We start from the raw sequence: 18,898 nt of genomic DNA, 5'->3' as shown, positions 1-18,898 counted from the left end.
TACAACACGGCAGATCATGTACCATCTATTTGGTTGAAAACTATTCACTTATTCAACTTCATTTTCTACATCGATTGGTTTCAAATTCATCACATTCAAATATTTTTAGAGACATATGGTTATGCTGATCCATCATATATGAGATATTTCCATTTTAAGGAAGAAAAATGGTTTAAATTGACATCGCGTACTCATTTTTGTTCAGATACTAAAAATATAGTTAATTCAAAACGTCAGTGTACTCACATGACCTGTCAAAAAGTCGCAATGTTGTCACAGCAACTCTGAGTTTTAGTACATTTTGGCTTTGACATAACAAAATTCTAATTTAAATGAAACAATGAAACAAAAATGTTATGTATTATAATTTATTTTAACATTATAGTACATCCGATGCATATATTATCAATGAACATAAAACTATAATTAGTACAGCCACAATAATTTATAGGTTAGAGTTGTTTTATACATTAACAGTATTAACAGTATATATATACATTGAACTTTTTTCTACACTAGTATAGGTAGAGTTCTAGGCGCGTTTTTTTATATAATTAATCTAATTAACAATTGTATATCTGAATAATGTATTTTACTTTCATTAGAGAGCATATTTATGTTTTATGCTTAGTTTTTGTTTCCTTCGATGCAATGTTTCCTTGTAAAGTCATTATGATATTACTATATTTCTCCTTAGTTTGCCCTGTTACTACCATTTAATCTTTCTTCATAAAACAACATTTAATCACTGCATTTCACAGCATCCTTAATGCATTTGCAATATCTGCAAATCAGTTGGTATTATTTCTCTCCTCATACATTTTAAACAAACCCTCAAGTATATTCTCAACAATAACATGCATGCTCCTAAAGCTTTTACACTCTATAATACAATTTCCTACAAGTGAAGTATATTAATTGTATATTGACCTTTAGTTGTTTCCTCTTTCATCACCCTGTGTTGGTAATTGTGAGTATTGAATCATAAATCAACATAAAATTTTACTAAATCAGTGTTACTTTCAGAAACACTAATCCAGTTAATAACTAAGGTGTTTATTTCCAATATATCAAAAACTTGCTCAAGATTCTACCATTTGACAATTTCTTCTTCAATGTGTCTGATCGCAAACCGAAGGCGTTATTTTTGACAATGAATCTTTCCATAAATCCAAACAGTTCTGGTTTGAATATGCTTCTTGACTTGAATGTCTTTGCTAATAAATTTTTGCAATACTCCTTATCAACTCAATTTGATAGGGAGGAAGACGTAGTTAACGTTCAGTAATCTGATCTTTCCTTATGATGATATTTCCTTAGCGTATTTCTAAAAAATTAAATTACATAAAATGCAATTATACATTTAATTTATATTTACCGAGTAATAACTTGAAATAGTTAATTCTTTAATATGGTTTCTGTTGGGATTTTCTCCACCAGTGTACTATGCTATGGTGCATTGTACATAACAATAAATTATGGTTCCTCCAAGTTCTTTAAAAACTGATTTTCAAACTATTACAAAAATATGTTATGGTTCATTTCTGACTTGTAGGAAAGCTAGTGCTTGCACCAGAATTTAGGCCATTCCTGTTTTCAGCATGAAGAACTATATGTTTGCAATGAATTATTAATAAATATAATGACTAACAAAACATAATCGATAGTTATTCCAACGTTTACCTTTTTCCATCAAGTTTTGTTGTTGTTACACTATATTTATTATCAACTTGCCATGAGTGACCAAATATACCATTCCGAAATATTCATGTCTCATTTAAATATATAAATTGATATAATAATTCTTCCTTAATTTTGTTCTATTGTTTTTGTATTCCATTAAAAGCAGTCTCAAGTTCCATTAGACCCCTTTGTGGGTTATGTTCACACCACTTAAATTCTATATTACCCAAAAGTGTATGAAGGGATGTTCTACATCTCTCAAATAGCTGTATATTTTTCGGATTTCTTTGGATACTTTACAGATTAACAATTTTCTCTGAACTAATTGTATTAGGTTATGTTTAGGTTGAAAAACTACTTACTGTTTCACATTTCGTATATTTGATCTCTGATACATCTAACATCAAGCTGGTCTTGATTGGTCACCTGTTTCGCATAAACAGGGTTTCTTTTTGGTGAATTTAAGGTTATATTGTTTTTAATTTTTTTAGCTAATTTATTGACTTTGCCCGTACTCATATTCGGTGCGGCTGCAACGCGCAAAAATATATTCAATAAAAACCCCTGCAATATGAAATTTATTAAAACAAAGCGTTAAAACAACGTTTGCCAGTTTATAACCGGTAATTATATTTTGAATAATTTTGCAGATGTTTGACAAACGGACAACTTTTGCGGCCTCTTTTGGTTACATGTTCGAACTTCTCTAACAGCATTCTATCTCTTTTTAAATAGAATAAAATTAGAAGGAAACTATTGTCTGACTGCAAAACGAATTTACAAATTTCGACAGACACATAATGATCACGTAGGTCACTACTGTTTTGAATAGACTATAGTTTCTTGTATTGTACAATATTCGTAATACAGATTATCCCAATAGATTGCCATTTTAAAGTAAAAAAATGATTAGAGAACATGCAAGCACCTAACTAATATGTGACCACGCTGCATATTAATATTATGCCAAAAAAGCTGTGCCACTGTAATATCATCTGTAACGATTAAAAATATATCCCATACAGTTACTTTGATGTATACTTAAAATTTACCATTGTATTGGTCAGTTACAGTAAAAATTACGACGTTCCGCATGACGTGTGCCAAATAATAAATGTAAATTTGTGTAAGTGGAAGGCACAATTTAAAACAGATCGTAAAATATCAGAGTTTTCCGAAATAAACTGGAACGTAAAACGTCAGCGTTCAAAACGGTTTTAAAAATATAACTTTATTAATATGAACGAAACAAACGGGAAATGTTTAGTGAAGTTGTTGATGGAAAAATCGTTTTTACACACTTTACGCATATGGATGTATTTACACGATTTGTTGATGTGTATATTGTTTATAATATACGTAACTTTAATAATGTTTACGAATGATATTCTCGATTTTACATTAAATGAAATTAATATATTTTGTTTTAATTAAATTACAATTGTATTACAATTTTTTTAATTGCGTTTCTTGGTTATTATTATATAATATAATATTTGAATTAATTGAGTAATAGTGATTATTTTAAACTAGACTATGTTTATTTTATTATAAAACTCACATTATCATGCGCGGAATAACCTTCATAGATTCTTAGTATAGGCGCACTTTTGTCCACCTATCATTCGGTTGCGAGTCGTGGATATTGCTAAGGAGAGATAAAAGCAAGATACAAATTGTAGAAATGAAATACGTCAAAAGAGTCAGAGCGTAACGAAGATGGGTCGGATGAGAAGAAAAGATAAACCTCAACAATTTAATCAGAGGAAAAGAACATAGGGAGAAAACAATTCAGTTGATGGGGACACTTATATACATATATACAGGAAAAAATATAGTCAAGAATGCAAGGATGGAAAGGAGAAAGATCACAGGGTTATCTCAGAAAAATTCAAATGTATCAAGGAGGTACTGCAGCAGATAAGAAGAAGACTCATTATAAACAGAAAAATCTATAGAATTTGTACTTGAAGCAAGAGATAACAGACACTAAATATAACACACCTAAATACTACACACCTATTACTACAAATGGTGGTTTTTGATATATCATATATAAGAAGAACAAGGGTAAATAGATATATTCATAGAAGAAGAATAGCAGAAGAATATATATAAATATATATCTATATATAAATATAAAGAAGCGTTTTTTAACTAATTATATTTATTGATTTGGCGATTATATTTCATATAAAATCGTTACGCATAACGATGTTTTTATAAGATTTGTTGATGTGTGTATTGTTTATAATACACTTATTTTTTACGGATGTTTACGAGTTTAGTATACCGTATACTTAATGTTTTATATTAACCAAATATACCTTTGTTTAATATCTCTTACTTATTCGTGCTTTTAAAAATTGTTGAGTAAAATATTTTAATTATATTTTAATTAAATTCGATGTATATACTTATTACATATTAATCCGAAAAAAGTTAAGTAAATAAGTTTTCAGTTAGAAATACTGTTTTATAAATTTATTTAGGTAGAAATTAATAAATGGGGAGATTTTACAGAAACTTTAATAAAAAGAACATCAATCACAATATTCTTCATCTCTTCTTTTTCGTCTCCTTTTCTTCCTCATCGCCTTCTGGTCGCTCGAAAATGTCTAATTCAGTACCATCTTCATCATAGTTAGAAATTGTAGAAAATATAACGAAGCCTCATCGACAATCATGGAGTTTGTGATGATGAGAGTTTAAATGAACGCCAGCATCAGTCCTCGTTTGCATTCCGGATATATTAATTTAAGATAAATCTCGACATGGTTGGTCGAAAATTGAAAAACAAATTGAAATTCTTAAAAATATCGAGATATATATCGAGTATTTTCGATTCTATAGTAATAAGTTTAATTTATCCAGTTTCCATTCCATGGTTTCAACCTTGTACTATACCTTGGACTATAGATCGATAAACCTTCCATTCGTGTATCTCCAAACTCTGCTGATTTTACATGCAAGATACGGATCATCCGGATCAGTCTAGGGGAAACTCTTGTTAGTTTCGACCGCCAAAATTTGGGATTTATGAATGCTAAAACAATCTTAACGGAGATAAGGGTTTTACGACTATCCCTTTCTAGGTATTTAATTATTCAACAGACCACAAAAAGCAGAGTCCTGATCAATTGATTATTCAGTGTGAAGCTTTTTGCTTAAATAAGAGGACTTGATTAGGAAATACTAAGTACACTAAGCGAAATGGCTAGTCTATATAAAAACCATTAAAGATATATATTTTATTATGATAATTAAAGTTAGTTATATCATAATTGAAATGAAATGAAATAAATACCAAAACTAAAGATGTATATATATATATATATATATATATATATATATATATATATATATATATATCCTTATAATCCTTTTTGTTTCTAATCATTTCTATTGATTTGTTAATTATTTTATTTCAACGGAAAATTTATTCGTATTTGCCCCAAAATATCTATATCTCGTAAATGATGTATTTATTATAGCTTCCAAAGTTTACGTATTATATAAAAGCAATAAAAACAAGATATAATGTTAATAGTAAATCGTCTTTACTCATTCATTGCTTGTATATTTTAACAAAGTTTATATTAAGCGAATTGCAATATAAATAATTTTTTTAAAATATACAAGACGTTCTATTTATAAGGATATTTTGATTATTTGCGTTTGTATATAATTTATAACTTCGGGATTTAGAAAAACTGGGTTAGATATACATTTAGAAAAGTGATACTAATGCTTGTAGCTTCATCAAAAATAGTTCCCCGTCGGGTCTGGGAGACGCGTTGGTCAATTCGGGAACGGCCACGTGAAGTGCTATGGTCACTGCGATGTTCGAATTGCATCAAGGGAATATTTGTAAATTTATCTTTGTGATTTTTATTAGATACGATTGGCTAAAAATGAAGAATTACGCCAAAAATCACGCAGAGTAAGAAACAATATATCTTCTGGGATGGTGTTTAACCCCGATAATCCATGATAAGAACATCTAATACATAAGTACGTAAGTAATCTGTGTCACCAAAAATGAGAATAAAAATCTCATGAAATGGTTATGTTACATTCAAAATTTAACTATAGCCATACTTTCAGAATGTCACTAAATTTGTACTTTTATTGTCCATTGTTTTGAAAAGCTGTTGGAACTGTTCTTTTCTTGAAAAATGTCATATAACTTTTATTTATATAATAGATCAATTGAAAAGTCTCCGGCCTCAAAAGTCATCATTTCTTCATCGGATCATTAGTTTTTGAATTGAAGCAACTTTTGAATACTTGGCTTTATGCGGAGTTTCCGGACACTGCCCCAGGAAAATCAACCATCAAGGATTCGTATGCTAAGTTTAGACGTAGTGAAATGAGCATCGAAGACGGTGAACGCAGTGGACACCCAAAAGAGGTTGTTACCGACGAAAACATTTTAAAAATCCACAAAATGATTTTGAATGACCGTAAGTTGAAAATGGATGAAATAACAGACACTCTATAAATATCAACTGAATACATCATATCATTCACGAGTATTTAGGTATGAGAAAGCTTTGTGCAAAGTGGGTGCCGAGCGAGCTCCCTTTTGACCAAGAAAAACGACGAGTTGATTATTTGGAGCAGTATTTAAAGATGATCAAGCGTAATTAACCCTAGTTTTTGCATCGATATGTGACAATGGATGAAACATGGCTCCATCATTTCAGTTCGAAGTCCAATCGACAGTCATCCAAGTGGACTGCACACGATGAATCCGCTCCAAAGCGCGGGAAAATGTAACAGTCGACTGGCAAGTTTATGGCGCCTGTATTTTGGGATGCGCATGGAATAATTTTCACTGACTACCTTGAGAAAGGAAGGACCATCAACAGCGACTATTACATAGCGTTATTGCGCCATTTGAAAGACGAAATTGCCGAAAAATGGCCGCATTTGAAAAAAAAAACTGCTTCACCAAGACAATGCACCGTGTCAAAAATCCATGAATTGGGCTTCGAATTGCTTCCTCATCCACTGTATTCTCTAGATCTCAGATGATTCGACAGATTTCGTGTTCTCAGATCTCAAATGAAGGCTTGCTGGGAAGAAATTTTCGTCGAATGAAGAGGTGATCGCCGAAACTGAGGCCTCTTTTGAAGCAAAGAACAAATCGTACTACAAAAATGGAATCGAAAAGTTGAAGGGTCACTGTAATCAGTGTATCACCCTTGAAAGGAATTATGTTGAATAACAAAAACTAATTTTTCCAAAAAAATATGTTTTAGTATGGTAGGCCGGGGACTTTTCAATTGACCTGTTAGACGCTACTGCAAGTTATTCTGATACCGTTATTTATATTTTAAGATGGTCTTATATCAGTATAACTATTCCGAAAATATATCAAGTTTATGATATTTTTAACATTTGTAATATTGCAAGTAATTTAATAATTAATAATGATTAATAATAAGATCATTTTCAACCAAAATCAATTTTTTTATTACTATATCTAAAATAACTAACAAATATTGATGATTAGTTATACAAAGCACATATAATATATATCTAATAAAGCAGTGAATTCCTGTCATTTAAATTTATGACGTCAAAAGGTTGCAATGTTGCGGTATCAACTTTGAATATTAGTTTATATTGGCTTTGGGCCTATATTAAAATTCTTGGGTATATAAAATAATGAAGCAAAAACAATATTATCAAATACATTTATTATGAAAGCAGTTAAACTACAGTTAATTGTACAAGTAGAATAGTTTGTAGGTTAGCCTTCTTTTATTATATTACTATTGAACCTTTTTTCACGCCATGTATGAGGTAGAGTTCAACGCGCATATTTTTAAGTAGTGGTAGTGTGGGAGGCTTAATACACCAAATTGACAATTGTATTTTACAAGTAAATATAACTAACAATTTAATTATTATTGACAATTGTACAAGAAATGTACTTTACTTTCATTAGAGATAATCTTTACCTTTTTACGTTTGATTCTTGTTTCCTGTGTTGCTGTGTTTCCTTGTTAAGTCATTCTGATAACACTATATTTCTCCTTAGTTTCTTCTGTTACTGTGTACATTTTTTTTTGATAAAATTAGATTTAATCACTGCATTCCCTCTAACGCATTTTCCTTATCCGCAAGACAGTTAGTATTCATCTTCTACTCTATACTTACTTTATAATTACAGCATTTGTCGTTGCACTTGTTGGGATCTTTTTCACCAGTGTGCTGTGGTGTGGTGCATCTGGTATCCATAAGGGTAACTCACGTCTCGTTCGGGTTCTTTAACAGCTGGATTTCATACCAAAATATGGTATATATGTATGGTATATATGTATGTATATATGGTATATAAATATATATGGTATATATATATATATTTATATATATATATATATATATATATATATATATATATATATATAAACATGGTAGTCGCCCTTGGACTTGAAGGTTCTTCCTAGTTCCAGGATGAAGAATAGAATATCTGTGATCAGTTATTAAAAAATATTATTAACAAAACCTAATAAAATGTTATTCGAACTATTATCATCAACTTTTGTTCTGTTCACGTTCTTTTTATTAGAATCTTAAAAAGAGTATCGTCTGTATACACAAATCTTACTTTATTTTAGTATACACTAGTATACACCAAACTATACCGTCTAGAAGTTCCATTAGACCACTTGGTAGGTTATCTTATATCATTTAAATTATATTTTCCTTAACATTATATGAAATAATGACTTACATCCCTCAAAGCGCTGCTAGGTTTTCTATGAATACTTTCCAAATTTACGATTTCCCCTGTAATAATTGTATTAAATTATGTGTATATCGAACACTATTTGTTACACACATAGATGACGTGCGTTGCATGTGCTTTTTAATCTATAATATAGCTTTACTCTATTGCATTATACTAAAAATGCATTATACTCAATATACCTCTTGAATGCATTTGTTATCTTATGGTATTTCTTACGTGCCTATTGTTCTGGAACTAAAATATTATTTGTTGGTATAAATTGGTTTAATATATTCTAATCAACATATTTTCCATTATTTTCTATAACTTTCTCCATATTTTTGGAAACATGTCAATACTGTGTCGAGATAACGATGTTGGTTTGGCAGATATTCAAACATCTATCCGTTTTCGCATTCAGCATTTTGAAACCGTATACTAGTCATGCGGCCTCAACCTGAACAAGTGGTAATCAGAAATCGGTTTGTTTGCACAGTGTGTTCGATAGAACTTCTCATTTGAGTTGCAATCGTGTCTTGACTTAGACACCATATCCATATCCATGAATATTCCCCTTCGGTATGTATATGATTGATACCATATGCTACTAAAATATCTTCTATTTTTGCCAAGCATTTAAAACACGATATTGAAACGGTTTCACTCGATTCATGTGGTAACTATTTTCTCTCCTTTTGAATTTTTTCCATTGCATATAAATAGCTAGAAACGGTTGATTTATTCATTCAAAACATTCAAAAGTGTTAAGCTTTATGAAAGCTATTTGACATTGGAAGCTGTGTTTTCGTCCAATAAGTTTTGGAATTCATTACCTTTGAACTCTCTTCGTCATTTTCCTTTTCGTTCGCACCAAAACTGCCAATTTAAAATAATTGAAATCAAAACCAACAATAGGGATGTGATGGAGCAGCATCACCATATGTTTCTAATGTTGTAAATGGTTTTTCCATAATTAGTGTCTCTATACCCTCTATTATTGAACTAAATAGTAAATGGAAACCTGTTATTCTATATAGAGAAATGTTAAAATCATCGAAATACCTACAACCAGCTAATACAATTTACCACTCTACATCAGGCTATTAATTAAGATCACAGGAATGAAACGGACATTTTAGAAAACGAGAAAGAAAAATATTTGTTTGAGATGTATGAAGGGTCAAGTCGAAGAAAGCCTAGCCTGGAGAACAGGCGGGGTGATGAAATTGTTTCTATTTAAATTCGCTAATTTTAGCGTGTCTTTCTTTTGTAAGCTGGGTTCTTTTTCATGCATTTTTGAATACAATTTCTTTAAAATTGAATTTAAACTATAAGTGTATCTCTAACAATTTTGTAGGTAACTAATAAATATTCCTTTTGAATTTCAAAAAACTGACCCTTCAAAACAATTTCTTCTACAATTCCTGCTCACTAAAGAGAATGACGAAAAGACCCAGTTTCATTTTTAATCTGTTGTTCTAGACATAAACATACCCGGGGAGAATAAGGGAGAAAGATAACGAAATCAAGACACTAGTCGACGCAAATTTCAATGGAAATTTACTATAGACATAGCTTTTTGTTCTTGATATCTTTATTCACCTTTCAGTCTACCCGTCTCACCCGAATTATCAGCGAGAAGATAAACATTTCCGCCGTGGGATTGGTACTGGAGGAATTTCTTTATAAGCGGAGAAATTTAAATTATTTTATTTGGGGAATTCGTATTTTTTCCTTCTTGTTTTATTTGAATTTCAAATAAATTTACTTATAATGGGCCTTATGAAGTACAATGAAGGCAGTGAAAAAGAATTTCTTTATGTTACGAGGGTTGCTATTTTTGGACTTTGCCATATATATATATATATATATATATATATATATATATATATATATAAAATACTGCTTCACCAAGACAATGCACCGTGTCAAAATTCCATGAATTGGGCTTCGAATTGCTTCCTCATCCACTGTATTCTCCAGATCTCAGATGATTCGACAGATTTCTTGTTCTCAGATCTCAAATGAAGGCTTGCTGGGAAGAAATTTTCGTCGAATGAAGAGGTGATCGCCGAAACTGAGGCCTCTTTTGAAGCAAAGAACAAATTGTACTACAAAAATGGGATCGAAAAGTTGAAGGGTCGCTGTAATCAGTGTATCACCCTTGAAAGGAATTATGTAAGATAAACATTTCCGCCGTGGTATTGGTACTGGAGGAATTTCTTTATAAGTGGAGAAATTTAAATTATTTTATTTGGGGAATTCGTATTTTTTCCTTCTTGTTTTATTTGAATTTCAAATAAATTTACTTATAATGGGCCTTATGAAGTACAATGAAGGCAGTCAAAAAGAATTTCTTTATGTTACGAGGGTTGCTATTTTTGGACTTTGTATATATATATATATATATATATATATATATATATATATATATATATATTAAACATATTATAAGACTGGGGCATATTTGGAAATTACTGTGATAAATATCAGTAAGACACTTCAAAATCATTGAATCATGGATATATGTATATGACCTTGAAACAAAAGAACAAAATCGACTTTATGGTTCTTCCAATATAAGCCGAATTTAATATGTTGTTCACGGAAGAGGCATAGTGAAGTAAATTGTTGTTTAGCAATATATCAATTTAATCAATTCTGAATGGTATATGACCATTTATTAGCTAGAATTCCTTAAAGAAATTTGGAAAAGTCGAAGAGACAGCAAATCATTATCGGTATTAGCTTGGCAGCAGTGGAATTTTTGAGCGGCCAAAATATCGAATTGAAGGATGGCACTATTTCGGGCACATTAAAGACACATTTTGTACTCCATGATTTTGGACAACTGCATTCAAAACGTGTGTTTTGGAGTTTTCTCCATCTGAATGGAATGCAGAGAAATTGCTACGAAAATTTCTTCCAACACATAGAAATGTACATTGATTTTAACTGAGCATATTTGGAAAAATATTAAAGTTTTACTATCAAAATAACTTACAAAAAAGTAGAAAATAATTTATAAGTGCACGCTTTTACTTTTTCTTTTATGTTCATAGGTACTATATCTTAAGAAACCCCAAATATAGTCTTCATCATGTTTCCATTGTATACATATATGTATAAAATCATCAAGCAAATTCCATTCTTTTAAGCGAGAGCCTAAAAGCTCTGCTTTACTTTGTGACAAATTTAAATCCCGAATTGAATCATTAAAATTTTCTGTAGTAATAATATGGTGTTTTGGTTGTTCTGGTGTAGGTAAAAACTCCTTATCGGAATTACTTTTATGAGAACTAGGAGATGAGCTACTTTTCCGCGATAATTTTTTCGGTGGCTCAGGTATTAGTCGGGTCAGATCATGTGCGACTGGAGCAGAAGTGGATTCCAGATCAGGATGTTCGATAGGTTTTGTATTTTTACCTCAACGTCTTTTACTCGCATTCACAATGCAAAAGTAGCAGTCGTTAACGTGATGATCTTTTGGTTCTCGCCAGATTCTTGGTGTTGCAAATTTCATTGACCTTTTCTCACCTCGACACCAACCTAAAATATAGAAGTATAATTTAATATGTCTATTACATTTTTGCTGATTACCTTCCAAACATCTTTTACAATTATTACAAACATGTGGAGCATATGTCTTGTTTTGATTCCGAACAGGACAGTTAAAATATGCTTCGTAGGCTTCACAGAGAACGTGAGATGTATTTAGTTCTTATTTTACGTCTCGAATTTTAATAAATTGCCCACATATATGGCAAAATGCATTATCATCATATTTACACTTTCGCGACGACATTGTAAGGTATTCTAGATTTGTACAAAACACGTGATCATTGTTTATCACTCTAGTGCCATCTGTCAGTGCTATGTGAACGTTTAAACCCCACTCTGATCGCGCGGTATTTTTAAATGTATTAAAAATAATTAAAATTTATAAAAAAATTCAAATATGAGTATTATTACTATAACTATTACAAAAGCAAACTTTATACCAAAAAAAGGTATTTTCTTTTCGTTTTTGTTCATAACTAAGCGGAAAATCACAAAATAATCTTTGGGACAAAGAACGAAAATTGTTTTGTAGAGTCGTGTTATTAGGACATTTATATAATTAGGAAATCTTGTATATTGGTAGATATTTTAATAAATTATGTAAGCTTTCGTAAATCTTTGAAAAACTGCCTTTGGAACCTATTTGTTTGTTCGTATTGTTAGCGTCAGCGATTTACTTAGTGACGTTAACTTCAATTTGCCTTGATAGGTAGGTCACAGCTGACGATTTGAGCTAGATTAGGTTTTAAATTAACTAATTTTTAATTAACTATTTATACTGAAGTGAATCAGGGCTATAGTTTTCTCTATGAAAGAGCCTCTTTCTCTCTTTCTAGGTCTTCTCAACTCGATTTCTTGAACGTGACTGTTTTATCACTCATATTTCCACTCGGTGAGTCTGCAAGACCCGCCCGCAGAACATATTTTATTACATGGTGTATTAGCCCATTAATAGATATCTTTAGGTCTTCAGGTATAAAAATAAGGGTCGCAAAGCCGTCAAAATGTCAGAAATAATTCATAGATCAAAACTCATTATTATCATCAAAACAAACAAATATCTGTAATTCAGGATCACTAAGACTTTTTTATCATCCAAGAAGTGAAATGGAACCCAGTAGAAACTCAGAGTATTATGCTGTAGATAGAATTATGATGTAGATTTCTGAAAGCTCTATTAGTGTTTTATTAGCGTTTTGAGCCGTTCTAATAGCGGAAAGATTTATCAGAGTTCGAATATATAAATGTAATGCATAATCAAGCATGAAAGTGTAGAGTAGAAACACATAAATTTGCTTAATTGGAACAAAAGTGAAACGATTAGATAACGCAAGAAGTCAAGAAAACGTTGAATTTATGTATATTACTTTTGTTGCATATATTTCAATAAAAGATATCTAATGGCCGAATAAAGTATCAATACACACTTTGGTTAAATAACATTCAAGGGATCTAACAACTCTCTATATAAAATAAGTTCCACTTAGTATTATTGAGTGTATAAGATTCAGTGTATAATATTGTAATTCTGGAATGCTAAAAAATACATTTTCGACATTCTTTATTATTATACTCATCATTTAGAAATATATGACGCTGCAGTTTTATTATGTCTCAAACTTCAACTCTTTCTATCTAATGTTTTTTATATCAATTGCATAGAACGGCCCGAATGACCAAGAAACCCAACTCTTTTCAACCTGTTAGATAATTTTTAAATAGCCGAGTAGTCGATAAATCAACCGTTTCAAAAAATCCAAAAATTCATTGCTTGCCAGGCAAAAAATAGTAGTTTTACGTGGCGTAAAGATTTATAGTCGTAGACAAGTGCATAAGGTGGTATCAGGGAGGAGTCGAATATAGCTGCTGATGGAGATATTTATCGACGTCAATTAAACAAATGTAGAAGAGACCAACAATAGCAAGTCAATTTTGCAATTGAAAGGAAATTATTAGATTATGATATTAGGTGTTATGCTTTATCATTTATCCCGTCGTTAAAGCTTTTAATGTCTTTTTCTCTTTTAAAGAAGTGTTCGAACATACATGGAAGGGAACTAAACTTGGATTATATGAGGGTTAATACATTTATACACATATTAAGAATAATAAGCACGAATTTGTGGAAAGTAGAATAAATAATATTAAAATTTATTGAAACATTTCCAACGTAATGAAATATAACAAACTAATGATATTAATTCGCACGCCAGCTTGAAAGAAAATTTCCAATACTTTATTAATATTTAAGTTTGACATTTGCCATAAAATTTGGTACTGTACGATACAGTTGCAAATTTAAATAATCCGCTCGAAGTGCTCTCAAACGTTACTGCTTTGTTTTTAGCGTTTATCAAGGGAATATACGGAAAAGGGAAACAGGTATCCAGATAGATTATTTCTCTAGGGCGGTTTTTTTAACATTAAGTTTTCAAAGTGGTTTTTACTGTTCGCCTGTATCGTGTTCCTTATTTGAAATTTCAGTTGGAGCAATCGTTGTTTGCCCAGTATGCTTGATATTCCAACATCGTAAGAGTTTATAAAAAATATTTTTCCTGATCATATTTTAAATATTTGAAAAATAATTTCATTGATGTTCTTGTTAAAAAGTAGACCCTGCTCTTAGCGAAACTATTAGCATTATAATTGTAATGTAGTTCCGATAATTGTCTATATTCATCCTTGCAAAAAACACAATTAAGTTTCATGCGGATATTTAGAATAATCAAAGCCACAGATAATACATTATACTTTTTTTAATGACTTTAATTGACGCGAAGTTGACAGCCCATGGTGGTCATGTTCTTTTGTTTATACTATGTTACTTGATTAACTTGCCGTTTTTATTCACTAATGTCAGGTGCACCCCACATAGATTGAAAACACAGACACACACCTTTTTTATGTTCCCGCTGTCTCTCTTGATGTTTCTGGCACAACGTTTAATTTCTATTCTGATCGTTGGTATCTTTAGATCTTTGTGGGCGCTCTCACTTCTAGTATACTATGGGACGTTAACAATGCTGTAAAAACCATTGAACAGATTGGCCTGTGCAATCCCATAATTACATACCATAGGTCTACATGGGCCTCAATTTTTGTTTATGTAATAATTATTTATTGTGGAGCGATAAATCCGATTGTCGTTCAAGCAACCACTAGAGTTTTTTAAGACTCATACAAAGTTCTGATTGTTTCTTTTCAACATGCTCTTTGCGATTGTGCTCGGCATTCAGTGTTATGCCAAAATATTTTGCTATATTCGCATATGCTTGTGCTATACTGACAGTTGTTACCTTCATTGTTCTCTTTCATATTTAGGGATATCACTGGCATAGAATAAATACGATATTGGTTCAAGGACACTATCTCGTGGTACATCCGCATAGATGAGTTTCAAATCTGAATATGCAGCAACCTATTTTATTGTGAAGTGGCGATTAAAATATAGAATTTGAAAATCTGGCTCATTTAACTATGCAGTTTGTTTGCTAACTTGCATTCAGCCAGTTGAAAAAGTAACTAGCCAATATCCATATATAAAATTGTGTAAGAACTTGAAGTAATTTTTCCTCGTCGTTTGCGATAACTCAGATTTTTTCAGATTTTAAGTTAATGACTATTGATAGTGCCAAAGATATTCAGAGTATCTCTCGCAGAGCTAATGTGAATAGGCAAATAAAACCATGTGATATTTTCGTACCTCTTTTATTTCTTGAAAGTCTTAGGCGTATGTTGGTATACTACACTTATTTATTTTAAACAAATATAATCCATCCCATAGCTCATTCAGTCGGATCTTTGTGGCAGAGAAATTGAATATTGGACCATTCGGATCTATGCAGTGGTTAACACTTCCTATCCTAAGTCTATTAGTAATTACTATTGGAACGAAGATACGGAAAGGGAGATGTAATGTCATTACTATGAACGCTGCAATAATAAAATAATGTTAATATGCAACTCGGTATACAATGTCATTTGAACGACTGCTATTGCATCATATAGTTTCAAATACTGTGAAACAACACTTTGCAGGTCAGAGACAAGACATTTTCTTGAATGTGAAATATCTAGCAGGAATATATTAAATAATGTGATGGAGCTAAATATAATCTATATATCATAGTCTAAATCCGTAAACAAAAACTACATTGTTAAATACATCACCCGCCATATTTTCAACCAGTCACAACCGATTTCTTACAATATCCAGCGCATTAATCCCGCTATACTCTTCCATATTGAACAAATATCCAAAGGGATTCATTCTTCATCATTTCATACTGTTTTGCACATGTTCAATGTTCATGCTCATATTCCCGAAATTCTGATATTCCCAGCAGCCATATTAGTGCTTAGTGTTCACGAGTAGTGTTAATTTTGTATGTACATTATTCTTTAATTTTGAAATTTTTGGTATTGAAATGAGAAGAAAAAAAATTTCGGAAAGAGTCTTTAGCTGAAGAATATTGTATAACATTGTACATGATTTGTGTTAATCAAACAACTTAAACAGCTATGGATTTGGATAAAATTCTTTGTGACTATTGATAACATTTTCGTTAATCGATTTGACTTTGGTGATCTTCAAAATTGTACTATTTTTATTCAAATTTCCATGGTCGATTATAGTGCATATTGAACACATTCAACCAAACTGTTATTACACCAATATATATAAATAATAATATTATCTCATACAATAACAATCCTAAGTACCTTGAGGTGAATCTTGATGCACAACTTCGTCGTAAACAGTATATTAAAAAGCAAATAAAAGAACTCGAATTAAAATACAAAATGATTATACATACATGGTTATACAGAAGAAAATATAAATTAGTCCTACATAATAAGTTGCTGATGTACAAGCAGATAATAAGACCTCTTTAGACCTTGGAAATATGTAGTTCAGTTATGGGGACCTTTTACAGGAAGTAATACCAATATTAAATAAGTATTACAAATTAAAGTCCTGAGAAGTAATGTGCATGTACTCAGATACTGTAGGAAGAATTACTTACACAGAAACCTTCGGAATCTATCTGTTGACATGAAGGAAGACTGCACTCGCACACGAAATTGTATAAAAATAAATAACACTGCCACTAACTTTTATTTTAAAAGAGACTAAGTAAGGGCCAATGAGTCTTCTTAGATAAAGACCTAGTTAGGTCCTAGTAACTGTGGAGACAAATTGTAAGTTAGTCGGCCCCGTTCAGTTTTACTAGTTATTACGACTAATATTACTAGGCTTGCAGATATATTATAATATATTAATAAATGAAGAAAAAGTTCTATTGTATAGCCTGTATGGAATGTTTTCATAAGTTTTGATATCACCAAATGGTAATAGTCTGAGTAATTGAACTATTGCAATATGCCATTTGTGGCCTTACAACCCGAGCTTAATGATGCTTTCGTTTATACTATATAGCGTATATATTAAGGAATGCTCTAAGTAACAACGCAAAGGTTGACAATAAAGCGTCAACTTATTTACATTTTTTTCTTGATGAGTAAGTTGTTAGCGGTTCAATGCATTCAGAAGAGAACAGTATTTTTTATCTCTCTGGAATCCTACCGACCATGTCTGTTGTGAAACGTGAAGCATAATTACTTGAAAACGGTCTTATTATAATGGAAAGAAGAGGACATTTGTTGAATCAACGATACCAATGGTACTACTGACCCATTATTTTCATGCATTCTTGTTCTTATACTGACCTTACTATGGAACCACATTACTGCTTGCTATATATGCGCTATATATAGATAGGAAATTTCATGGAAATGATCAGGCGAATATCTTAAAATATGGAAAGGGAGAAGGAAGAATAAATTTGGATAGAATTTTACCTGTTTTCGTCGTACAATTTTTCCAGGAAGTATTTTTAGGATATATATAGTATATATGTAAAAAAGCTCGCATCCGGGTGAACTTTTTTTTGTTAATCCACTCATGTTTCATATCATCATTTTTGGCAGTCATACTTCCAATATACACCTAACGTGCTCTATTAATTTTTTCCTTTTTTATTCGATCGTGCTCCTCGAAGTAGAATCCGGACAATATTACAAGAAAATATTAGAATTTCGTTTTGAAAAATTGAATTTGTTCGTCACACTGTCGGAAACCTCCTACGCAAAGTGGATTTTGGTCCGCGCCGTTCAAGAAGTGTTTTTAAGGACTTTTCGGGCTAAATTTTTACCCGCCTCGCGTCAAATTCCATTCGTTCTTATAATGTTCTGAACGCATCGCATATTTGAGCAATTTTGCAGACGAAATGAAATTATTGGAGAAGTTCTTGCTAAAGAGGTACAAAAGAAAATTATTAAAAAAACAATACGTTTTTTAGATTTCTATTTTTATTCAGTTCTATTTACATAAATAATCGTTATTTGAAAAATAGTTTTGAAAAGTTGTGTTAAATAAAATGTCCTTTATTTCAATTAATTTTACATGGTATGCTTGTTAGGAGACCATAATTTTCATTTTGTGTTGAATACTAATAACAAAGTTTAGTTTAGTTTGATTCATGTTTTATGAGAGAACGGGACTTTATATGTCAAATATTGGGGTCTCATCTATTATATCATTGCGTATATTGTATATTAAATAATTGTTCGGGATTCTAGTTAAATGTGAAAGTGCACAAATATCAATGTAATTCGAATAATTGCCTCTATTCATTCTTGAGACACCTAATTATGTGTTATGCAAATATTTAAAATAATGAGTCCAATATGAACAACAAAAGCAAAACCTATATTTAATTGAAATTACTGCCGTTATTTTGTGTATATATTAGTTTTATAAGAGAGGTTTTTATGAGAGAACTGTACCTGTATGTTTGTAATAGTTTAAATCGCTAGTGACTACTTTTTCCATTCATCTAACCGTAT

At 31.0% G+C, this 18,898-nt stretch overlaps 1 protein-coding gene and 1 pseudogene across 1 annotated transcript in view; one reads left to right on the top strand and one right to left on the bottom strand.

The window, feature by feature from the left end:
* Positions 1 to 12,233, bottom strand: part of LOC143202665 (uncharacterized) — a 32,210-nt pseudogene extending 19,977 nt beyond the window's left edge.
* Positions 1 to 18,898, top strand: part of LOC143202105 (diacylglycerol kinase eta) — a 436,917-nt gene that overhangs the window by 62,895 nt on the left and 355,124 nt on the right. The gene's annotated exons all lie outside the window — the stretch shown is intronic.

The sequence above is a fragment of the Rhynchophorus ferrugineus genome, unplaced genomic scaffold, assembly GCF_030347505.1.
Source record: "Rhynchophorus ferrugineus isolate W39M unplaced genomic scaffold, kcgeb_rfMv2 rfM9, whole genome shotgun sequence".
Taxonomy (NCBI): domain Eukaryota; kingdom Metazoa; phylum Arthropoda; class Insecta; order Coleoptera; family Curculionidae; genus Rhynchophorus; species Rhynchophorus ferrugineus.
Note: the sequence above shows the minus strand (reverse complement) of the source record. Positions and strands in the feature narration are given on the sequence as shown.